This window comes from Nicotiana attenuata, unplaced genomic scaffold (genome assembly GCF_001879085.1).
Source record: "Nicotiana attenuata strain UT unplaced genomic scaffold, NIATTr2, whole genome shotgun sequence".
Taxonomy (NCBI): Eukaryota; Viridiplantae; Streptophyta; class Magnoliopsida; order Solanales; family Solanaceae; genus Nicotiana; species Nicotiana attenuata.
This window is the reverse complement of record NW_017675575.1, coordinates 10,583-23,355: the sequence shown is the minus strand read 5'-3', so window position 1 is coordinate 23,355 and position 12,773 is coordinate 10,583. Positions and strand designations below refer to the sequence as shown.

General features: G+C 36.3%; 1 long non-coding RNA gene across 1 annotated transcript; it reads left to right on the top strand.

The window, feature by feature from the left end:
* Positions 1-1,662: 1,662 nt before the first annotated feature.
* Positions 1,663-7,131, top strand: LOC109220213. The gene is made up of 2 exons (XR_002067045.1): positions 1,663-2,204; positions 4,389-7,131. It is a non-coding gene; the product is annotated as an uncharacterized LOC109220213 (long non-coding RNA).
* The last annotated feature ends 5,642 nt before the right edge of the window (positions 7,132-12,773 follow it).

Sequence of the window (12,773 nt, the reverse complement as noted above, 5' to 3'; positions counted from 1 at the left end):
ATTTGGTTGTTCCCCTTCTATCTCCTGTCTCTCAAGAAGGTCTTCTACTGCTCCTACCATGCAATTCAGTTGCTTTTTCTTACACTGATGGCCTTGAGTGTATTTCTCACCACACTTGTAACATAAGTGGTTGTTCTTCCTGTATTCATAAACTTCTCGACTAAGCCTGAAGGAGTTTGGCTTAACTATACCTGCAGTTTGTACTCGTGTGCCAGCAGGATTGCTAACCACCAAAGAAGGCTTGGATATGGCTTTAGTCCTTTTGTGGGCAGCTTCTATGGCCTTCTCCTGCAGTCTAGCTCGCTCCACAACAAACCTCATAGTTGTAGGTTTAAACAACTTCACTCCAAACCTAATCTCTTCCTTAAGAGCTCCAATGAAACTGGAGATGAAATGTGATTCATCCAAGTGTGGGTTCCTTATCAACATTTGAGCCTTCAAGTCTTCAAACTTGCCCAGAAATTCATCAACTAATCCTACTTGACTCAACTTGTTAAACTACTCTACTATGTCTCCCATTAGTTCCTCCCCAAATCGAATAAGCAATTCCTCCTTGAATTCAGTCCAGCTCACTTCACCTCTACTTAGCACTAAGGAATCGTACCAAGTATCAGCTAACCCATTCAGATAGAGTGTAGCAGCTTCCACTTTCAGATTGTCTGGGATCTTATACAAATTGAAGTACCTTTCACACTTTTGAATCCACACCTTAGGTTCATGACCTTCAAAGTAAGGCAGCTCCCACTTAAGAGTAGGGGTCTGCACAGCTTGAGGCCTATTCTGCCTCAATTCCTGACCTGGTATTGGCAACAGTCCATCTCCTTGAGGTCTATCAACTTGAGCCCTTCGGGGAATTCTTTCCAAATTTGTTAACCTCTCTAGGATTAACTCTAAGGTACCCTGTATCCCAGTTTGAGTATTGTAACTCCTCTTGGGAGGTCAGAACTTCGTTCAAAATTTCATCGTGCTTCACCAGCTTATCATCCATAACTTTCAGCCTCGTTTCTTCAACCATTACCACCTTCACAGTCGCAGAATCGAGGCTCTGATACCAATTGTAATGAACTCAATTTGAATTAAGGAATTAAACTACAATAATGGAAATATAATGATTTTTGGGGCAATTTTTTGTTATATTGATAAAGGAAAACTAACGATTACAACTGAAAGGAAATTGACTACTCTTAACTAGACTCCATAGCTGCAGATACCTGAAGGAAGAAGAGAAGAAGAAGATCTGTTAGGAAGAAGAAGAAGAGAGTGAAAAGAGAAAACTCAATTTGAATTAAGGAATTAAACTACAATAATGAAAATAGAATGATGTTTGGGACAATTTTCTGTTATATTGATAAAGGAAAACTAACGATTATAACTGAAAGGAAATTGACTACTCTTAACTAGACTCAATAGCGGCAGATACCTAAAGGAAGAAGAGAAGAATAAGATCCGTTAGGAAGAAGAAGAGAGTGAAAAGAGAGAAGAGAGAATCGAAGAGAGAGAAAGGAGATTACACTGATGAACGATGCCTTCTCTTTCTGCTGAAGGTGGTTATAACAACCTTCTAGCTGACGTGGCTAAATCTGGACCCTTGAAGCTTATTAATTTTAAAACTAATCTCTGCCGTTCATTTAAATTTCAGTTAACTCCCTTCCTAGTTTCTGTTACAGGTGAGCTTCAGCTCCCACTTTGAACCCAGCTAGCAGCAGTAATATTTATGGACTTCACTGGATCATTACAGATTTTGACAGTTAACAAATTTGAAAGGGAAGTTCGAAAACATCCATCAAAGCTTCGACGCAGCTGGGTTTATCTTAGATTCAATTTCGTTGGAGAATCGAGTTCAAAATCGATTGGGTGTTTGTGATTCTTGTTGGAAACATCATTTTGAAGCTGAATATGAAGGATTAGTTCGATTGATTCTGAATTCTAGGGTTTTTGGTTCGAAATTTCGAACCGATTTTGCGAGGAAGAAGGCTAATTGGGCCTTTCGATTTGGGTGATTGTTTGTAGAAATTAACTACTGGGGATTGTTCTTAGAGTGGTTTGGAGGCATAATCCAAAGTTTTGTTGCACCTGGTAAAGGATTGAACGAGAATCGAATTCTCTACCGTTGAAGAACTCGAAGAACACTAGCTGCGAATTGGAAGAATTTCGCGGACTGATTCGAATCGATTCGAGCAGCTGAATTCGTCGCAATGAATCAGGTTTGATTCCTTGAGTTTTAAACTGTTCTCCATCTCTGATTTCTGAAAATTTGAAGAGAATTTGAGTTTCAACTGAACGTCGACTCCATCTTTCTGAGTTAGTTGGTTCGAATCATTCAAGTCGACTCGTGCTGTTTATTGCTTGAATTAACTGATTGATGCTATCCATTAAGTGCTTGAGTGTTTGAATCGAAGACTAAAATTTATTTTTCGTTCTTGTTGCTGTTGAATTTTGATCGAGAACTTGTCGTCAAGTTTTTGAGTTGAATTTGATAGTGTGTACTACTGCACCGAATACTAGTTATTGATAGTTTGAATTGAATCGGATGAATAGCTACTGTTGATTGAAAGATTGAACACATATGGTTATGAAATTTTAAGCTGCTTCTATTAGCTCTAAACTGATTTGGAACTCATAATCTGTGCGAGCTTGTAATCCCATTGAAGGTTGTCGATTGAGCATAGACTAAGGATACTGCTTAAAGGGATTTGAGATGGTGTTTACTACCCAGATTTTTGGTTTTAAGTTTGTTAAGAACTGAAACTTGAGCTTGCTTTTCTTAGATTGAGAACTAAGTTCTTCTTGAACTTGGGAGATTGCATTGAGAAAATTGCTTGGTTGGATTTCTGTTAGTTTAAATATTGAGCAGCACAACTGAACCTGCACTTTAACTGAGAAAACAGTTGGTGAATGACCAGAAAATACAGAGAGCAAATTGGTCTCAAGTTTTTCTGCCCAGTCTCGATTCAAAACAGTTGCACAGAGTAAAATTCTACAGCTGTGCTTGATTAGTTTTGGACAGCTTTTGAGGGTTAAATTCTGAAAGTTTGAGGAGAATTTTTGTTAAGTTGTGGGTCTCTTTGGGCTGAAATTCATCTAGGTTTTTCAGCAGTTAACAGAGAATAGAATTGCACCAGTTTGAGCAGGTTTTGATAGCAAACTTGCACCAATTTTTTGCCAGAATTTCCCGGTTGTCTTGACTGAAGGTTCCGCCCTGTTTCTGCAGTTTGGATCTGTCCAGTGTTGAGAGAACCTGCACAAGTTTGAACCTGCAAGAAGTTTAGTCTCATATCTGCTGATCTCTTGCACTTTTCGAGCACAATTTCTGCACTTTTGACGAATAATCCGGCACTGTTTTAGCTGTCTTTTTGAAGGGATTTTGAGCAGAAATTCTGGTTCTAGCAGGGGGGGGGGGGGGTTCAAAATGGCTACTGAATTGGGCAGTTTGTGTCTGAGATTCTTTGTCTGAAAACTTGCAAGTTCTAATAGAGTTGATAGCTTCAGTTTGCAGCCTTGATAGTTGGTGACTCTACTGCAATTTGATGGATTTCCTTTCTGCAAACTGATCAGTTGTTGCATAGAAATTCTGCATTTTTCTGTCATGTTTGAGCTACAGTTGGAGGAGTAGATTTCTGCATTTGTTGACAGCAAAATGGCATCAGTTGCAGCAATGTTTAACAGCAGGATTGCAGCAACTAACAAATGCAATTTAGGCTGTTTCTGAACAGTTTTCAGTAGTACAAGTTTGGACAACTGATTTTACACTTTTGAGCATTTTTCTGCACAGATTTTAGAATTTTGCTGCAAATTTTCCTCTGAGTGTGTTAGCTGTTACTGACTTTGGAGTTGAGAAATTCCATAAGACTTCAGCTTAATTTCTGCTGGTTCAACTGCAATTTTCTGGACTGAAGCTGATGGACTGAAGTTGGATTGCCACTAGAATTGGAAGTTAAAGTTTGCAAATCTGTCTAGGTTTACGGATGTGGCAAATCTTTGCAAAACTGACCAGTTTTTACAGAAATATCCAGTTTTTGCGAATACACATTGAGTTTATTTCTAGTTTCTTTGTGTGCTTTGTTTTATTTTGTGCCATTTCTTTCGTGCTTTTCTCTTTATTTTCGTTGTGAATTGCTTGGTTCAAGTCCGTTTGCTTTTAATTGCCCGTCCTTGTGAATACACAACTTCCACTCCACCCCGAAGACGGTTGGAACTTGTTGTGAAACCTTGGAACTTAAGTTTGCTAGCAATTTTGACATTCACTACTTGAGCGAAAAAAGGCAAGAGTGAATAGTACTTTGAGTACGCAAAAGCCAATTGGTGCAAGGTGTGATACACAAGGGTTGAGCGTCAACAAGTGAGTTGGTGAGGACTTTTACTAACTACCTTGTTTGCTCGTTTTGTAGGTATCATGGAGTACGGACAAACTTCTAGTCTTAATTGTGATCCAAGGAGTAAGACTCCGATGCATGAAGTTGTCTCTATGCTTTATGACATAAGGGAGAAGATTACCAATTTTACCATATGGAAACACAAAACGAATGCAAGGTTGAATTCCATATTGGGGGAATCTCACTTGAAGCAACAAGGAAAGATGCTTACTAATTCCTCTACAACACTATCTGATTCACAAGTACGACAAATGCTTCAAAGAGGAAAACCGGAACATATCCAAATACCACAAAACCTACCAAAACGACCACAATCAGCAAAGGGACCTTATTTTCCTCCACCAAACTACCGACCACCTACCTACTACCAACACCAACTACAACCCTCAATCACACATCAACCACCACAAGTACCTCAACTACAAACTTATCGAACTTCACCACTATCTAGACCACAAGTAACTTGTCAAGAGCCTCGGATGATGAACAACCCACTTTTTCAACATGATCATGAGACCACATTGAATGAGTTGGACACCATCCACCACGTTTTCAATGACGAATATAGGGGGGATGAAATAAACCAAAGGGTAGAGGCCAAATGAGTTTGAGAACATCTTTGAAAAATGGAAAGAGACAAAGTAAGGATGAGAGACAAAAGAAAGAGAGAAGTGAGGGAGAGAAAAATGACAAACTGTAGAGTGGAAAAAGGAGAGAAAGTGTGGAGTGAAGTGTGTGAGTTGTCACAAGGAAAGAGTGAAGAGCTTGAAAAGAAAAAGAGAGAAAAGAAAAAGGGAAAACAAAAAGAGCGTGAGGACTTTTCTTATTCTAATGCTGATCTTTCTTCTTTCTCTAGTTGTTTTGTAACTTGTGTTGAGACTTTTGGAGATGATCCATCAAGTGAAGTTCAATCTACTTTGATGAACTTGGAAGAAGATCAAGCTACCTTTTCAAGAGAACTTTTGAAAGTTAATGAACAAGTTCAAGGTAAAGAGAATTTCAGTTTAGAAGAGCTTCAAGGTAAAATAGCTTATCCTTCTACTCGTGATACTTTAGCTGATTGTGGTGACACTTTTGAGTTTGAAATATAGCTATGGCATTGATGAGTTTGATACCTCTTTATCTTGTAATGAAAAAAACAGTTATGTCTTGCAACTAGCTAGGAGTTATTGTGCATTATTAGATGATTCTAGTTCGTTGTTAAATGACTCCTTAGCTAGTGATGTGTGTGATGTTGAATCTTATGATACCCCACCTTTATGGGATGATGCATGTGATGATTCTTTTGACTCTACTTTAACTTTGTTGGAAGAAAGTTTTGACCTTTATGAAGAAATGAGTCAAGAAGAATGTGTTGATGATTCTTTTGATTCTATTTTCATTCCTTTGGCAAAAAGATTCAATTTTTATGGTGAAATGAGCAAATGTGAGTGTGAAGATGCCTTGTTGGAGAGTGAACAAGTTACTTATAATGACATAAATATAAAAGAAGAAAACTTCTATTTGTATTTCAATGAGTTGACTTTTCATGTATTTGATCTTGATGACTCTTACGCATATTTATGTGATGAATTTGTTGAGCATGAAAAGGAAAGTAAAGTTTTTGATGCTAGCACCAGTATTAATTGCTTTACTTATCTTATTCCTACTTTTGAAAGAATATTCTCATTGGATTTTGCTAATGCTTCTATCAGAAAAGGTAGGAATATTTTTTGTGGTGTTTTGAGTGACCATTTTGAGCAAAAGAACCTAACTGTATTGATTGTTTTGTGAAGGTTCAACAAGAGAAAGTTGCTAAAGGTAAGAAAGGCCTTGAACTAACCACTTTGGCATACTTTTTGTCACGAGCTTTTTCTTTTCCCCAAAAGCAAGAATGGTATGTATGTATGTTTGGCTTATGCCTGTCTTGTGTTTATCTAAGGCTATTGAGGTAAAGACTCTTAACCTTGAATATTGTGATATTCTTTATATGATGATTCATGATGAGCTTGGCATTTCTCTTAAGTTGTCATATGAAGTTGTTGGAAAGTGTGTAGATATTTGCGGATTAAAATTTATGTTTGACCCCGGAGTTGCTTCTTATCATGGTGAAGTATCTTTCTTTGGGTTGGAGAGCATGATTTTTATTGCTTCTTATGACACTTGGTTATATCATAAAAGTGTACACTTTGTTGAGGATTTGACAAGATTGTGGTTTCGTTGGAAGCATGAAACTTTACACTCTCTTGATTCTTCTCATGAGTATCATTTTTCTTATAGTCAAGTTTGTGTCATTTGTGTTGGAGATGTATTCTTTATAAATTACGACACTTGGCTATATCATAAGAGTGTCACTTTTGAGTACAAGATTGTGATCTTTGTTCTTTTAGCTTGGACATACAATGCTTTGATTGTGATTGGTTTGGTACTTATGTTTGCCCCTTTCTTGGTTTTGCAAGGTCCAAATTCGAGGACGAATTTCTTTCAAGGGGGAGGATGATACATGCTGGATGAGCATGCCTAACAACTTTCAAGTCAACATTATAGCATGGGAGTACTTTAAAGGAGTCAAGATCAAGAAGGTTATACTTGTAATAATTGACTAAGCTCCTTAGTATTAGCTTAAGGGTATTTGGGTCTTTTGTAGCCAAATACCCACTCTAGTATAAATAGCCCTTAAAGATTTTATTTTAGGTAGACTTGATGAATGATAAACTTGAAAACATGCAAGTCTCACCCTTTATCATTATCTTTTAATTAATGCATTTATGTTTATGCCTTTAATTTCTTTATTGCTTTCATTAGTGCTAAATTAGTCTTAGTTGGTGAGCAATTAGTAGTGTATGCTTAATTGCTTAATTACTTTATCCAGGTTTTCAAGAGTTGCCAATCTCTTGAGGGTTTCATAGCTTAGAGTTGCAATTGATTTAGTTCATAGAGGTAATTAGGCTTCATATCCTAATTGGTTCTTGTTCTTTCAGTCAATTGTAGGTCTAGCTCTTATGTTCATATCTTAGGGTTACAATTGATTGAGTTCATAGAGGTAATTAGGCTTCATATCCTAATTGGTTCTTGTTCTTCCAATCAATTGTAGGTCTAGCTCTGATTGTTGATTCCGCGTATTTTGCTATATCCGTGTTTTCGTTCATAGTTCGTATCAATAGCCCATAATTCCGTTGTAAGGCTTGATGTTGCTTTCATACTAAGCCTGCCGTACAATCCACCTATCTACCTTCCTTTGTCGTCTCGTGCAAGACCTCCACATCCCGCTGATCCTAAACTACCATCCGTGTTAATCCTAATAAACCCTGAAGGAGGGAAAGACCAACTGATAGGTGCACTGCTTTGTTTGATTGTTGACTGAACATAGCAACCCGAGCTGGTTACTAAAAGTGTGATGTTAAAACAAATGGAATGAAGACTATAAATAATAGTAATAAGGTTCTGCCAAATCCTAAATGGATTGGGATTATAATATTTAGGAAAGCAACACAATTGATCTCTCAGAAAATCACACTTTGTCAGGTCCTTTCGATCTTACAAATGATCATACTTCTGCACTATTTAACTTTTTTAATTTCAAGTTCAATTTGAACTTCAATCCTTCGGCATTATTTAACTTTTTTAATTTTAAGTTCACATTATTTTTTACATATATAAAAATGGACTATTAATTTTGAAAAACTTTTAATTTTATATTAGTATTTTTTTGGAATGTATATTTTGGGTGACGAATTTTAGACCAAGCCGTCTTTTGAAAATCAAACACAATCCGTAAGGGAGTTGAATCTTCTCAACTTCTGCTTTTAATCAATTCTTAACAGGAAAAATACAATTGATCGATCTAAGCCTTTTTCCTATAAAATAGTAAGGGGAATAATTATAAAAAACAGAGAAAATAAGTGCAATCACCTTTGAGTGTCTATGAAATAATTTACCAGTTATGTGGGGCAATTCGTAAAACAATTGCTAAATTTATCATTTCTTTCTCTCTCTTTTTTTAATAGAAGAAAATGGTAATCAATGATAGAAAAATAGTTTTAGAGTTATGACTAAAGACGTTACATTAAAATGTGGTCTTGTGGTGCAGAAATTTGGCAAACTACTGCTTCCCTTAAATCAATTGTCACATTTACTAAAAATAGCCATTTCAAAATACTTGTTATTTTAGAAACAAGAAATAATTAGTATAGTTCTTTTCACATTTATCCTTACTCTAATATATATCGGGAGACATTAATGTGGTGAAAAAAAATTAGTAGTATTAAATTGAGATCGAAAAATAAATAAAGGTAATCTTATTAAATTATCTGTTTAATTACTCCATCTGTCTCAAATTATCTGTCGTATTTCTCTTTTACCTGCCTCTTGAGAAAACATTAATTAGAAGGGGTTTTAGAATATTTTGCCCTTATTTATATCTTTAAGATATAATCTCTTCATTGAATATTTACTTTATTTTGTGCTATCTTCATCTTCAATAATAATTACTACTAATAGGAAAAAGAAAAAATAATTAATTTTATCACGAACTTCTAAAATGACAAATCATTTAAGACTGTTATGAAATATTATAATTATATTAATGGATGTCTATAACTCCTAAAGAAGTTACTCCACTACTCTTCTTCATTATGTAGATAATTCCCACTACTTCTCACCATTATAGTTGTAACTCCCACACCTCCATAACCTCCCGATGATCTTCCTCCATGATCTCAAATGTTTAATATCATATTTATGGCATTCTTTTGTATACCTCTATGTAATCCTATAAATAGAGGGTTTTGGCATTACATCGTACATACTTGACACACTTGAATAAATTAAAGAAATAAGAATCTCTCATCTCTTGCTCCCTACATTCTTATCTATTTTCTTGTTTTATAATATTACTTTGAGCTAAATTTTTTAACAAAGACAACTATTTTTAAAAATCATAACAAATACTAATTTGAGAGGGAGGAAGTACTATTTTCTTCGACGGCCCAAGCATCAAAATTCTTCTCCAAGAAAATCACATTTTGTCAGGTCCGTTCGATCTCACAAATGATCATGCTTTGATGAGTCAATCAATCACTGTTAACTGAACATTCTTTGCCTAGCGTCAAGAATAATAAATGAACAGCACTAAATGATTACACTAAGAAAATAAGTTTTTAAGGAATCGAAGCTAATCATCAAATTAGAAAGCTTACATATAAAAATTTAGGGAGGAATACATGATAACCTTGCTAGTATATTTCATTTAAACACTCAAATTAAGGTCTCTTCTTATTAAGCATAATAAAGTATTCCTAGTCGACACTAGAATGTTTTCTTTTTTGAGGAGATTTTGGGAAAATGACGCTTGATTTAATTTCTTGTTTTAATGGAGCATGTTTTTTATTTAACGGAGTGGGTCTTGTTTTTAATTATTTTGGTTCTTTAGGATCTCGTTTTATTTTGTTATAACAAAAGTTTATAGGCCAAAGCCCCTTAAAGTTGTCCATCCTTTTCGCTTAAACACTCAATCTTAAGTCTGTTCCATTTGAACACTTTAACGGGGCATTTACTGTGTCATTTAGACACAAAATGCTGACATGGCAAGGTGAGTGTTTCTCACATTTTTCAAGCGCGTAAAAATGGTCCGAAAGACAAACCTTTCATACTTCTTGCCGGAAAATAATAGCTTTTGCCAGAAATTTCCTGTAAATATTTCTTTTAAATTTTTAGATATATCACACCATTACTATCATTTCCTCCTCCAAATCTAAGCACACTACCACCATCGCCACCTTTAAGTTTGGCTACCACCGTAAATTTTTTATTTTTGTTTCTTGTTTTTAAGATCCAATCAAAAATACCTTGAGATCTGAAAGTTTCGTAGGGAGTCCAAATGGGTCGCAGTATGTCGGTATCAATTACTCCGGCGAGGCTGTCACGCCCCGAACCTGGGCCTGGGCGTAACACGGCACTCGGTGCCTAACTACATGTGACCGAGCGAACCAACTGGCTGGCTGAATCAACATGTGATATCATAACATACTGAATGCGGAAGATAAACTAACCCATGCTGATATACTGAAAGTCTGGATGATATAAATCAAAGTGCGGAAATACTAAAACAAATCTAAAACATATATGTAGCCAACATTGCTTAACATGAAAAGCCTGAGACTCTGTCTAACTGTTACTCTAGTCTATGAAGCCTCTAATGAAGTACTGAAAACACTGACTACATGTAAATACTAAAAGACCGTAAAGTAATGATAATGCCCCGAAAGAACCGGGGATCACCAAACAGCTGGTACGAGAATCCTAGCGCTCTGAATCATTAACCTGTAAATCATTACCTGCATTGTGAGATGCAGGCCCCGGGCAAAAGGGACGTCAGTACATTTGAATTGTACTGGTATGTAAAGCAACTGAAAGAAAGAATTATAAATGCTGAAACTGAAACTAAGCTGATAACTGAAATGATAACTATTGAAACTGAAACTGAAGTGAGAATTGGTAACTGAACTGACAACTGAAAAGATACTGATAACTGATAACTGAACTGATAACTGAAAAGATAACTGATAACTGAACTTAATAAAGGAAGTAAGGATATGAATACTCCCTCTTCTGAATGATGAACAACCTGTTTATCTGAATAAGCTACGGCCTTGGGCCCAATATATATGTGCACAAGCTACGGCCTCAGGCCCAAGTATACGTATACATAACTACGGCCTCAGGCCCAAAAATGCATAAAGCATAAACTACGGCCTCATGCCCAAACATGCATAAATCATAAACTACGGCCTTAGGCCCAAGTATGCATAAAGCATATAAACTACGGCCTCAGGCCCAAATACAGGTGTTCAAGATTCAGGAACTAAGAATCATACTGAAATACATGATAGTGAAATACTGAATCATACTGAGTTATATGATACTGGCATACTAGATCACACTGAGTTACATGATACTGGAATACTGAATAGGACTAGGCCGAGACATGTATTCTTGAACTGATTATGAACAGTGAAACTTCAACTGTTTATGGCATACTGAGTAATCTATACTAAGACTCGGGGGCATCAAACCCAAGTCTATATTGAATACGCACTGAGCTCACAACGTTCAGAATGAATGTGGTGAACGAGTTATGAAGCTAGAGAATAGAAGTTCTACAACTATTCAAGAAACTAGGCTTAACTATATTTCTGAGGCAATTGGTAACGTCGTAAAAGAAACGTAGTGTAGGGAGAATCATTAATTTTATATTGCATTATGCTCCTAATTTTAAAAAATCATGCCCAAATCAGACATTGCAGTAACTCTAGGCTCTACAAAATAGTACTAACCTAAGTCACTCTATCTTTGCAAACAGACAAATTTAAGTAAGAAAAAATTGAAGAACTTTACTTACAGTTGTAGGAGAAACCGTCGAAGGAGAAGCAAAGAATCCCGCAAACTGTTCAGGTATTGTCCCTTCTTTCATTATCATACATGCCTTCAACGCATTCATCATTTGATTATGGTTCTGTTGACATTGGGACGAACATGAACCTTCACTACTTGAAGCACTTGTACCACCAAAGAGAGGTCTTTGATTATAACGTGTTGGTATCGGGCCCTTATTTTGGTTCCGGGATCCGGTACAGGTCTTATATATGCTTTAAGTCATTTCTGTGAAATTTGGTTGAAAACGGACGTCGTTTGACGTGATTTGGACCTAAATTGAAAAATTTGATGTTTTATGAAGTTTGAAAGAATTCTTGGATTTTGAGGTTTGATTCGTTGTTATTGAGGTTATTTCGGCGATTTGATCGCACGGATAAGTTCGTATGATGTCATTGAGTTTGTACATATGTTTGGTTAGGAGCCCCGAGGGCTCGGGTGAGTTTCGGATATGCGTCGGAGTGTTTTGGACTTAGAAAATCTGGTGTTTTTGCTGGTTGCTGGTGTCCAGGTTTTTGTTCTATGCGATCGCATTGATTCTTCCGCGATCGCATAGAGTTAATTTGGTAGTCATCAATTTGTTCTATGCGATCGCATTGATTCTTCCGCAATCGCATAGAGTTAATTTTGGTAGTCATCAATTTGTTCTATGCGATCGCATTGGTTCCGCGATCGCATAGAGTTAATTTTGGTAGTCATCAATTTGTCATATGCGATCGCATCGATTCTTCCGCGATCGCATAAAGTTAATTTTGGTAGTCATCAATTTGTTCTATGCGATTGCATTGATTCTTCCGCGATCGCATAGAGTAAAAATCCGCCCAGTTATTTAAGCTCAGAAACAGAATGCATTACGGGGAATTGGCCATTTTTCATAAACCTTTCCTTCACCAAAGCCCTTAGGCGATTTTTGAAGCTCTTCTTCACCATAACCTCTTGGGTAAGTAATCTTTAACTTATTTTCTTCCATTTTCATCAACATCTATTAGA